Consider the following 13,479-nt stretch of genomic DNA (forward strand, 5'->3'; position numbering starts at 1 on the left):
GAACGGCGCGCGAGGGAGCGCCCCTCTCACTCGCGTCTCGCGTCCCAAGCGTGACTTCTAGCGACTCCCCCAAATGGAGAGCTTGCTCGCAGGCTACCTTCCATCCAGCTAGCAGAGGTTTCTTGTAGTATAGGGGACCCTTTTGAGAGAGGTTACCCGGAATAAGACCTACAATCTGGGGGAGTGAAGTTTTTGCGGCTAAAATCTTAACGTCTCAAGAGCTAAACACATAACATCAAGTTAAGGTAAATTTGGCAACAAAACGTCGAGAAATTGAAATTTGAGTTTTACAAAAATTTCCGTGAAATTATTCAACTCTGACGGTAGAATTCCTCATTTTCTGAAATGTTCTTTTTGTGGCTTTTTAGGTGTTGACTTTTTTGCCGGGAAAATTTAAGTTATTGCTCCTCTAGGGATTTCTTCCAGGGGGAGATATCCCAAGCAGGCATCATTATAGTTGACCTAGGAGGCTTATTTATTTCAAACACATTTAAGAGGGGGCTTAATACAGACGGGGAGTTTATTTAATGTAGCAAAGATTATGGTATCAGTTCTCCGTAAAGAACTAGAATGCAAAGTGGAAAAGCTGAAGTACAATCGAAAACAAATCCGAAATTCCAGCTGGTGAATATACCATCCCAGATCAGTCCACGCAAAGTTTTACAATCGTGATTGATTAATACAGTCTATCATTGATTAGTCAATAATAATAGGGAGAGGGCAGCGGAAGCTTAAAAGAGAAGGGGGGCTTATAGAGGATATACGATATAAAGAAAATTACTTACAATTGAAATATGCAGTTAGTATACCAGAAAAGACATCGATTTGCTTGAACAGGGGCTGCATGGAATCGCTGAGTAGGGATGACCTTTCAGTCTCGTTTCAACCCTAAACCTCGTCCCTAGGGATTTCTTTTATCCAATATGAGAGATGGGTAATGACGACGCTAAACCCAAAAATGCCTGAAGGGAGTATAGGTATTTTGAGATCGCAAAACTAAAATCTTTATTAAAGGCGACTTGGAAGGTATTGCCCCTGAAAAATCCCATCGAGCCACCATAAAATGGCGTTGTAAGCTTAAACGTAACATTATACTGTACTGGAGGTATTATTTTCTTCACATGTAACGAAGCCATGCTTTTATATAGAACCGAAGCCTTCCTTTATTTTGTACTGCTGAAAATAAATATTTAGATAATGGAAAAAAACGCCTCAGAGAAAAACGATTAAACATTACGTAAAACGATTTTTTTGACTTTTCGAAACGTCAAACTCAGGCAGGTTGTAAAAGGGCACAACTTGCCGTTTTCGAAACAAAACAATCGGCTACTCAGCTAAATAGCAGACTTTTTCTTTAAAAAAAGGAGACAGGGGGGAGCAAACTGTGGGAGCAATTCCTTTATTGTAGTCAGCTGCTTAAGTGTTCAGCTCAAATGTCATAACAGATTATATTGTACTGACTTCCTTACTCTACTTGAAAGCCTTTTATTACAAGAACAAAAACATTTCAACAGATAATTTTCTGAGGTTAACAAAGATGCATTGCTATCGACATTTTCATCGTAATTAACAATTTTTTAATTGTTACTATCATCGATCATCAGCAGTAAAAACTGTAAGTCGTCATCATCATTATAATTATCGTCGTTATCACCATCATAATTATCATAATTATCATCATCATCGTCATCACAGTTTTCCTCATCAACATCATCGTCATCATAATCACCATCCTGATCGTCACCGTAATCAGGTAGAGCGAAGTCATCTTGAAACCATTCGTAATCTTCATTATCATTATCGTCGCTTCCGTCGTCAAAACCATGAGCACTTTCGAAATAAATTTCGGACGGTGATTGATCGAACTCCAATTCACTGTTATCGAGTTCAGGAATGTTGTACTTCAGGACCCTCTCCAACTGTCTTGAAATGAGAATCAATTCATCCTGGATTTCAATCGCGGAGAGGTGTTTGGATGGCGTCAACCTTGAATCCTTTTGACAGTTTTCATTATCTTCACACTTCCTCCGAGTTTCCATCATCCCCTCGTTGTATAGACGGTGGTTTTTCTTTAAGGGCATCGCCTCTCCATGAATTACAAACATCAGGAGAAGCAGAACTCTCATTTTTCCGTTCATCGTCTAATGAAATGATAAAAGCCAAGAAATTGGTTTACATCATTATCTTTCGCAAAATAAGAACTCTAGTTTCAGTGAGAAAAGTATATATGTTACTGACCAATTACCCAACCTCTACAAGGCAAGAACTACTTGCACTTTGAAGAGAAGAGAGAAATATCTTTAAGACCTGCCTGACAGCCAAGGACTACACCTAATTTACAGCCTTGTTAGCGCACTCTTTATATTCAGTAAGAATTCAAATCTTAGAATCGTTTTCGCTTTGATTGATTACTTTATTTCTGCCAGACATTGTCTAAAGGTAACGGAAGTGTCTACGAGCCCGAAATGATGGAAAAAACAACTAAGGGCGAAGTAGTTGGCATTTTGTGTACTTTAGAACTGAGGCAGCAGCCGACGAATTAAATGATAGCCCTTAAGGCGTGTCCAGTTTCACTCGCCTTTTTGTACAGGCTAACATATTACACTGATTTTTATTCTCTACCATCAAGTTTTCATTCGTGATCACTAAACGATGTTCCCAAAATATTTTAGTCTGTTAACACATTAAAGAACAATTTTTTCCTCACTGGTGTCATTTGCCGGCTATCTCTTAAATATGGTAGTTCTCAAAAATAGCATACTTGCTAATTTTTTGTTTACAGTTTTGATGGAAACTGAAACACTATGCAGACGTGTCGTAAGTCAGTTAATGTCCATAATGTCCGGCGTAATGCCTTTATTGCCCATAAGTAAGAAAAATGACGAAGGCTCTGTGCAAAATACTGTATGATTCAGTTCGTAAACAAAGAGACGTTGGTGGCGTTGTTCGTCATTAGATCAGCTTATTTTTTTTCCATTGACATGATATGAAAGTGAAGTGCGACCTTTTACGTCAGAAAAAATAAACGTAATCTGTTGTGTCGAAAAAATTCTTTCTCTCGATGCAAAAAGTCACGTGTCATTTTCTCGATGCTAGTCACGGCTAGGCTCGATTACCAGCCGCTGTTTGGGAAATGAGCCCGCTCTGCTAAAGATAATGCGTCAGAAGCGGCACCTTGTGTGTGGAAAATTTTTCCTTCCATGTAAGAAATCACGCTTTATTTTCTTCGACAAAACAGGTTACGTTTCATGCTAAAATGACTGCATGAAATCGCAACACAACCGACATAAAAACTGTAAACACGTGCTCTCTCTAGAGAGCCATTTTTTAATATTATTATGTTGTAAAGTAATTTCAAAAGATCTATTCAAAATCTTAACTACAAAAATTGGCCGTTCTAGGGACCAAACGTTTAGCGACGCGCGGCCACAGATATGCCCAGAAATGCACGCAACAACGAAAATGGCAAATTTGGCGAAAATTCGCATAGCTTTGGCGAAAACTATTATAAAGGAGATTTCCAAAGGGGCCCCTTAAAAAATTCTTGCCAGATTTGCCATTTTTGCCGTTGCGTGCAGTTCTGGACATGAGTGGAGAATCGCTGTCATGGTGCAAAAACAGAATTTCATTTCAAAAGTCTAGCTTATCGTGGTCGACCGACAATTAAGCCCAATATGGTTAACGTGTTTTCTGTTGCTGTAGGTTTGCATTTCTTTGGTCAAGCGTTGTCCGATCCTTCGGTGAGCAACCTGGTCCGGTACACTAAAAAAATTATAAACACAGTAACGATTTTTCGAAACCACCCTTTTTTTTCTCGATCGCTAACTCTTCGCCTGATTCTTTCTGATATTTGAAAAGGAATTTAAACTGCGTTGCCATATCGCTTCCTTCAATTCGCAATAAACATAGTTTGAACTGCATTTTGAAGATTTTTATAGGACCTTGGTCAATGAACACCGCACAACGACTTTCATATTTTTTCTTTTTCATAATCTAACAAGCATTGCAATGGCCAAGTTAACTAATCATGTATCTATAATAAAAGAAAAAAAGAAAAAAAAAGAATCTTTAGTCATATGTAAGTCAGAAAAAAATAATTACTTTGTGTTTTTAATACTTACCAAATGAAAATGGATACGAACCCTTGATACTGCAGCTCTCTGCTGGACTTACCTGAAGAGAATGATTTGGGACACTCCAGTATGCCCCTTTTTGAGTTATTTTCTAAGCTATTAACTGTCAATCAAACATAAGTCACGAGGGGTAACGCCTAACAACTGTCATTTGAACAATTAGTTGTTAAGGTTTTATTTCTTGGCAACTAATTAATAAAACGAAGGGTAGCAGTGCTCAGTTCCTGGCTCACTTAGTGGAAATGAAGATCAAAGAAGAGTTTCTTCATCGAAACAGTATCCAAAATGTAAGAACACGGACAAACATTACCGATCTGCCCCAGGTAGACTAAAGTTTACCAGTCCACTTAGTGGCAAATGGTTTGTTCTTTTAATCAAGATTTGTCCCCCTAGCAAGATGGAACAGGTATTTGGTTGCTATTGAAAACACCTAACAACATTCATGCAAATATTTGGTTACTAGGAGTGGTCAAGCCATTTTACAGGGAGCTAGCCTTTTTGTTAACGTGAGGCTAAAATTAACCTTGTTTTGATGAAAACATCCTCTTCTTTTCTAATGTAAATTTTGCTTAAAAAATAACAAGTTAGCATAAGAACAACACGATTTACATAATAAAGCAGGAAGGGTGGTATCAAAACAATGTCAACTCCAGCCTCGTTTCCACCTGTGACTGCAAAATCGCGAGGGAAGTCTAAGCGGGCGGTTTTCCGCCCGTTTAGAATTTCCCTTACCCCCACTATCTGCCCCTGGGTCTCCTAGGATGGGTTGGTAAGTCCTTATTCAGACTCTTGGTGAAAGCAGTCAATGACGGTCTGGCATTGAACTTGGGCGCAAGTCGTCACTAGTCTCAAAGTTACTAAAGTTGAGAGTGCATCGCCAGTTTGATGGTTTTAACGGACTCTTCATATTGACGTTATGGATCAGTTAAGTCGCGGAGTAACTAATTGGTTGCCGTCTGTCAGCTAAAGAGTGTCTGAACATTCAAAACGTCGGTGGTTATTGAGATGGAGAAGGACAAGTCAACAAACAGACGTGAATCAGTAGCAATAATTGAAGGAACGCATAGAATGAACTGTTACCCGAATATCGCACTCAATATAGAGATTCAGACTCATGTTTACGCCATTTGATTCAACCAATCAGAAGCACTACCCAGATCTGGGTGGTGACGCGTCATCAGTATGGAATTTCTGCGCTCGTTTGTCAGACGTCATTTGGCGGGAAACCAGTGGTAGCGTCGTCAAATGTTGGCTGTTTTCTCAGGCTTAATTTTTAACAGCTGACCAATCATGGCCCTAGTACACTGCTAGTGGCCCAGAACAAGAATTTCGGCGCTGTTTTAAGGACGAAATTTAGTTCCGTCCGTATGAATACTCTCTGTATACCCTGTCTGAAGATAGAGTAAAATTAAAAATTTTGTCATCCAGGGGCCAGCTGAAAAAATCTTGTGTCGGGCGTTGCTACTAACGTCTGACGTTCAGTCCAGTCAAACACTCCACTTTGAAGCCTGACTACGTAGTTGCGCCTGGGTTTACTGGTCCGAAGGGACGATTAAGACAAATCCAGGGTTAGTTACAATAGCAATCATCATATGCACATAATCAATCCAGGATTATAGTCAACTGCACCGGTCTAGTAGCCCTTCTCTTACTACTTTTTGTCCCCCCCAAAAAATCGGCTGGTTTTTGGGCCAAAACTTGCACTACATTTCATCAGGGTTTTTATTCTTAAAAGGTGTTAGCAGCCCAAAACGTAGCCCGCCGCTTACGATTACCCGATAACGACGCTTATAAATTACTCTCTGCGAAAGTATTTTTGAATAAATCTGGCTACATAAGGCCTCATTTAAGAGTGAAGGATTCCTAGTTCTTTCCTTCTAGTTTTATTCCCTGCTTTGACCCTTATAGCAACTATCCCTAGCACATTCAGTGGGTCAGGAGTCGCACTCAAAGGGCACCTTTTTTGCGGTTATACCTCCAAACTGAATATACGTGCAATATATTACCTGAAGTGAGCGGAGTCAAGCTGAAGCGCATTGGCAGTTCATGAGTGATCAGGTCCCTTACAGTTTCTTTGGGGTGTGGATGGTGCGATCCCTAGAGCTTTGCGGTGTATGTGCCGTCAGGCAATTAATAGTAATAGGCCATTTCTCGTTTTAGTGAAAGCTTTTGGAACTGGGAAATGGCTTGCCTAGTCCCTTTACGGCGTTTTCCCAGTCCCTCTCGGTCAATTCGTTTCGGTGACGTATCCGAGGCGAACGGGCGGCAAACGCCTCACATTTTCGCTTGGACCACGTGACCCGAAACGCTTTGGCCGCAAGGAAAAATGAGGCCTAGTGACTAGGCAAGGAAATGGCCTATCGGCTCCTAGTACTCAGTAAGGCATTATAGGGGAAGGCACTGTAGGGTTATATTGTGTTATGGCCCGACTCCGGACTTCGAGATTCAAAAAAACTTGAGAGGTATTTCTCTACACTGAGGACAGTCTATGCCGACTATACGTAGAGCGAGCGAAAAATACAAGTGCGCCCCTTTCACAGGACGGGAGGTCATGTCTACAAGCGTCCGCGATAGAAAAAAGATTTGAAAAAAGGATTTATACGTTCAGAAATCCGCAAAAAATGAAAGATAAAAATGACTTTTTCTTTAGAAGTGAATGCAGAGCGTTTATAATTGTTATGACTTTCGTGGCTGTTTCGGATACAATTGGTCGAGTAAGACTGAGGTTTATAGAATTGCTCGTTAGAGACTTGATGATGCCTTTTTGGGCGTTGCTATTTGTAAAAAATTCCATGGCTGGTGTCTGGATACGAGAGTATTAAACATGCCAGAAAAAAATACCGCTCATTAAATCAAAGTAGGTTATCAAACGTTTTAGCCGTTAATTAGGGAAGAAAAATTCTACCTGGTCTTGCGTTCTTCCGCTCGGCTATAAGACTGGCTTTTGGAAGCAAGAGGACTGGGTTCAACGCCCGCACAACTTGCTATGCAGGACGGGAAAAGGCCCTTGACGGATGTTTGTTTGACCGCGTTTTGCCCGCGAAAGTTTTCAAAAAATTTTCTTTCAAAAATGAAGCCAACACAGGTAGGTTTACTTCTTAAATATACATACAAGTTTTAAGCATGTTTTATTCTCCATTTATATGTGATTTTTTATGAAAACTATGCTTTCTTTTTTCAATTAAAGGTGTTTTGAATTCCCTAGAGCGCCACGTGCCCAAAACAGCTTCTTGGCGTTTGTCGTGCAGCATGGAAATTTCAAGCATTCAAAGAAGTGACTAAGAGCTTAACTCACAACTATGATAAAAGAAAAACGGTTAACACGCAATGATTTTCTGGAAAGAGCGGACTTTCAAAGCGAAGAAACAGTTTACGAGGTAATTATAAAGAACTTTAATTTCTGCAAAGCTAATTAGCTCGTTTCTGATGTCTGTTTTTAAAGTAGCATTTCAAATCCCGTTTAATCTTTGCCATCCTTGTTCCCGTATGTTTAATTAACACGTCTTGTGTTTTCGTAACTGGTATTGCGGACAAACGCAATTTATTTTGTAGACTGTTCACAGTCCCTTATTTCTTCGTGAGATCGTTGAGATATACCGCGTCTTACCGTCACGGGTATCTTGATTTTCAAATGTACCGAGGGGGTGGGCGTTGGGGATTATAGCTCTGGGTAGGGGGGTGGGGGCGAGAAAAATAGAGGGACTGTAATAACATCACTGCAACTCGCGTTCACGGAGTGCATTGTACCAGCAACGCAGGCATTTGATTGGTCATTAGACAACAGATGTTAATTTGCGTTGACAGCGGGTTTAGTTTAAGTTGCCGACATCGACAAGTCGACTTTTCCATAAAACGTACGCTTTCATACCATAAGGCACATCTTGCGCAAACACACGAAGGATTCTTGGTATTTTGATTAGGAAAATGTTTTCTTGTGCATGTTTGCCGATTTTATTTCGAGGAATGGCCCAGAAACATTATAAAATCACTGTTTCGAAAGGAGATATTTGTAAACACGCATAATCGATGCTAAATGTGTCTGGCATGTTTTTCATCACCAGCAGAGTTTCTTAATTAATGGATGGTAGAAGACGTGAAATTCCTGTCACGCCTCCTGAACGCAAGCTGCGGTGATGTTATTACAGTCCCTTTATTTTTCTCGCTTTCTCCCAAACCGCCCCCGTCCCCTAAGTGGTTTTGACTCTCATGCAAGATGGCAGCCCGTAATGCAAAGTTGCTCAATCTCGATGACCTTACGGAAAAATAGAGGACTGTGAACAGTCTATTTATTTTGTTATTTTGAACTCAAAACATGTTGTGGTTATCCTGTGTCATATTTGCGGGGTCTTGAGAGGGGAAGGGGGAGGGGGAGGGGGGAATTGTGATCTCGCATCTGGGAAATCCCGCATCCCGCTTTTTTTTTCATTGCCTTCCCGAATTGCGCTTTTATTACCAAAAACAATAAAATAACATAACATAAACTAACAAGCTCAGGTACACTCTATAGTTTGGTTTGAAAGGAGACAACGCTTAATGTGCCTGGTTGATTTAGTTTGCCACTCACACATATGATTTCCCGAATTCCCAACAGACAGGAAAAAAATCACGCATCCTGTGCTTGAATTAAAACACCCTTCCAGACCCAGTTATATGTTGTGGTTTAATGTACCTTGGCATAATAACTGGTAATTATTAGATAAGGCTAAGTATTATCTAACTGCCTTGCTGACACCGGCTGAATAAAGACACCTCGTTATTATGGACAGTTTTCTTTGCCTTTTGAGAATGCACTCACATTTTCTATAAATTCACCTGCTTTATAATGGACACCTGTTAATGCGGACAACAATCACCTGTTTTATTATTATTATTTATTTTTTATTATTTTTTTGATTTTTTTAATATTTTTATTTTTAAGCCCTGATGAAAATAGCAATATTGATATCGGGGCTATACAAGTATTATAATAATAATTATTATTATTTCTCCGGGGAGATACTTGGGTTATTTTTGGTAGGTGTGTCCCGCTGGCCTCTCAGAGCCCCTACCCTATTATAGTCTATTCTGTGGCCAATTATAGAACCCATCTTAGCCACATGTAATTCTCGCGATCACACTTTCTATTTTTATGAATTGACCCATTTTTTAGATTGAATGAAGAACACTTTACCTTTCATCTACAGTACAAACATTCTGCTTCATTTGCTAACTGTAAAATGAAGAACAGTTTTACCCCCAAAAATCCGAAAATGTGCGTCCCCATTCTAGTAACTCTATTGAAAATGTGATCCCATTATAGCCAATCCAGTCGTGAAAATGCGATCCCATCCAGCGGCACATCCCCATTAGCCTCTTATAAGGAAGTACCCCCCCCAACCCCTGGAGTAATTTCCCAGTCAACACAATTACTAGACTCTCAGTCTGAAACAGATTACTGTTTTGTAGTGATAACTATTTAAGACTTGTATTATTATTTTTCCTTTCTACTGACAGTTTTATGATAGTGAGTGAGAGCAAGCATTTGCATGTGACTTCCTTTTGACAGCCTGAAAAGTCAGAGGATGTAGAAGAGCTATTTATCTATCATCTGTAAGTAGTTTCTGCTACACTTAATTGTACTCTACGTTACATTACTTTGCTTTGCTTCACTTTACTTTCCTGCACTTCAGTTTACCTCATTTACCAGAGGTTTCAATAAGCACTCATGACTTGACAAATCATGTCAGCTACTTTACTCAGAGAGGTCGCCTATTCAAAATTCACAATCTCAACCTTAAATGCTTGGGAAATCAGAATCGACCAACCAATCTGTGAGGAAATGTGTGCTTCCAATTCAATGGTAGTATTTCAGGGCACTCGTATTTCAAGTTTAGTAATTATGTGTTTCAAATTTTATAAGAATCAGCTAGCTTTCATAATGCTTTTACTCATTAAGTAGAGAGCTTAAGCTTCACACATACTGCAAACAGCAAACATCAGATTCAAGTTGAGAATTCCTTAAAATAGAAAATGAGCAGATAAAAACAGCTCAGAAAATTAATATGGATAAAAAATTGTGTGAAACTACTAATTTGTGTGTAGAAATAATGAACAGTAGGCAAAGATCTTCCAAATTTGGTCAGGGAATGAATTAGCCATGGAATTTAAGCCAATGTCAGAATTGGAGAAATATCTTGATTGAATAATAATGGTGATAAATAACACCTCACCTCAGTGTCAGTGGCTAGTGGTGTGGATATTTACTGAGCCTTGCAACACAAAAAACAGTGAGACAATTGAGCACAAAAATGATGATTTTTTTTAATGATTTACTGTTGCCAACTGCTATAATTTTGGCGTGCAATCACCAAACGGCCATCACATTTTCTTTCAAACAAATAAAACTTTTGAAGGCATTTGTTTAGCTCTTGCGAGGAAATTTCTTCAAAAGGAGTTGTGAATTCTTTTTGCATTTGAAACCGTTCTGTAAAAAAATTTTTTCCAAAAAATTAGTTTTAAGCTAATTAATGAAAATGTCAGCTAAAAAAAGTAACACAACTTAGTTTGCATTTGCAAACCAGTGTTTTCAACAGTTTTTGAAGTAGGAGTTGCGTTTATTTGAGTAGGAGTTGCAAGGCCCGGAGGAGACTCCTGGAGACGCATTTTCCCGCATTTTGAGACGCAGAACTAGCAAATTTTAGATATCAAAAATACTGATAAATTTTGATGCTTTTAGTAACTTTAACCACGTGAAATCACAGGATTTTGAACCGCCGGTGACGTATGTGATTCATCGCATATGCTGTTGATCGAGTTCGGGAAAAAATATGTATGTAAATGAGTTAGCTACCACTCAATTACAAAAAATGACAAAATTATATCTTACTTCGGGAAAACATTACATTATTACCTGGAGCATCCTTTTTCTTTTTCTTGTTCGTCACTGTCAGCGACCACATCTTCCGTAAACCACGCTATCGCTTTTCTGTTATTTTGCCGTGTTCTTGGAGACGAAATGTGGCGTTTTATATAGAGTGGCTTCAGAAACCGCTAACTACAATGTTCCCTGTAACTGAGACCCAGTCTTCGACTCGTCCTCAACGTTTACTCAACGTATTACGCAGAGAACGTATTTTAAAAGCAGACTCAAGCGATGTTTTGGCGAAATTCTCCAGAAAAATTTCAAGTTTGCTTGCTCGCAACAGCTTTGTGAACACTTACCACTTTTTATCAAAAGTTTTATTTATCATATAATATACCTAAGGGAAAGTAGGCGTCGCAAATCAAAAAGTTGCCGTCGGATGCGACGGCCGACGGCTGTTTTTGAAAACACTGCAAACTAAAAACTTTTTCACTGGTTTCATCGATAAATTCAAGTCAAACGGACAAAGCTTCACTTGTTAAAACTTCCATATGAATTTTGTCACCTTCTTCATCATGTATTTCAGGAACCGCTTGTTTGCTTATTTGTGAAATGACTTTGTGGGCTAGCACATGCTAGCTACAGCTTGCCCGAATGGTAGGCTGTAAACTGACTTTCTTTGTACCCTGATATATACTAAATTTTGTTCTTTATTCACACTATAGACATGCACAGTTATGTATGTTCATGTTTGCATGGTAGAAATTTTTTTGTTTGTAAAAAAAAGTCAAATCGTGTGATAATTTATTCAACTGTTTTTATTATTTTTTGCAGTACCACTTTTAGTGCTATAGGATGCCTTGAAACAGCCCATGGGGCCAAGTGAAATCGTCTTATCAGACCTGCCAGGTAATACCATATTCCACTGCTACATCATCAGTTATGTTCTGCACTGTAAAACTGGAAATGCAAAAAGCTTCCCTTGTAAAAATTTATCAGCGATCGCGCCGCGATCGCGCGGCGATGACCGCGATCGCGGCGCGATTGTGCATATCGCGGCGCGATTTAGATTAATCGCGCCCGCGATAGCGACGCGGTGATCGCGATCGCGGCAAGGTTATAGCGATCGCGGCGCGGTGATTGCGATCGCGACGCGATGATCGCGATCGCGACGCGGTGATCGCAATCGTGACGCGGTGGTCGCGATCGCGGCGCGATGATTTTGATCGCGGCGCGATATCAGCGATCGCGATGCAATTGAAGTAAATCGCGCTTGCAATAGCGACGCGATGATCGCGATCGCGGCGTAGTGATCGCAATCGCGGCGTGGTGATCGCGATCGCGGCAAAGTTACTAAGCGATCTCAACGCGATGATCGTGATCGCGGGAAGATGATCGCGATCGCGATCGCGGTGCAATTTTGAAAAATCGTATCTGCGATCCCAAGGCCAGAATTGCGATGCTGGCGATGAAATCGCGATCGCGGCGAAGTTATAACGATCTCAGCCCGATGATCGTGATCGCAGGAAGAAGATTACGATCGCGGCGCGATTCAGAAAAATTTTATCCGCGATCTCAGGGTCACGATGGTGAAGATAGAGCGATCGTGGCGAAGTTATAGCGATCTTAGCGGAATGATCGTGATCGCAGGAAGATGATTGCGATCGCGAAGACAGACAGTTTTTATTTTAGCTCGATGATATTAAACGCTATGCAGCTTATGGGGTCGTGCGATTTTGAAAAATAGTATCCGCGATCGCAGCGACATTGTACTTATCGCGGCGTGGTGATCACGATCGCGGCGAGATTTAGTAAAGTCAAATCCGTGATTTATATGTCAGGACTACGATCCCGGTTTGGTAATCGCGATCGCAGGGGGCATTGTACTTACTGCGAAGCGGTGATGGCGATCGCGGTGCGATTTAGTTAAGTTGTAATCGGCGATCTTCGAGTGCCATATTGCTCTCGATCGTGGTTCAGTAATCGCGATCGCCAGGTGGTGATCACGATCAATTCTAATTAAGTTCGCGTCCGCAATCTCAGTGCCATTATCGCGAAGGAGATAACCGAGGATCACAGTTATCGTCGCGATTTCTGTTATAAGTCAGTCGTATGGTTATTATTCTTTTTGAGCTCTCACGTCTTTTACGCCCCGTTTAGTCTGGTTTTTAGCTCGTCTTGTTATTCCTTATCGCTCGTGACTCGTTAGTTGTTTTTTTTTATAACTGGCTACATTTAATTTGGTGTTATCAGGGACCGCCTTGCCCGTTTGTTATGGGCCGTAACTCGCACTGCGTTTGCCTTTGCACCCTTTTTTTACAACACGTTAGTTGATTCACACAGTGCATTGACTCTAAGGTTTCATAATGAAAGAACTTAATATTTTCGTTATTGCTTTGGAAAACTAATCGAGGCTAGTATGCATCCTTTGGCTTACTAACAGGCTTTCTAACTTTCCAGATGGCTTTCAAACTACCGGGTATTTACTGCCTGTGCGAAAACGTA

General features: G+C 40.3%; 1 long non-coding RNA gene across 1 annotated transcript; it reads left to right on the forward strand.

Moving 5' to 3' along the window:
- The first annotated feature begins 7,152 nt into the window (after nucleotides 1-7,152).
- On the forward strand, nucleotides 7,153-9,742 carry LOC140953017 (uncharacterized). The gene is made up of 3 exons (XR_012167433.1): nucleotides 7,153-7,218; nucleotides 7,321-7,510; nucleotides 9,627-9,742. It is a non-coding gene; the product is annotated as an uncharacterized lncRNA (long non-coding RNA).
- The last annotated feature ends 3,737 nt before the right edge of the window (nucleotides 9,743-13,479 follow it).

The sequence above is a fragment of the Porites lutea genome, chromosome 11 (assembly GCF_958299795.1).
Source record: "Porites lutea chromosome 11, jaPorLute2.1, whole genome shotgun sequence".
Taxonomy (NCBI): domain Eukaryota; kingdom Metazoa; phylum Cnidaria; class Anthozoa; order Scleractinia; family Poritidae; genus Porites; species Porites lutea.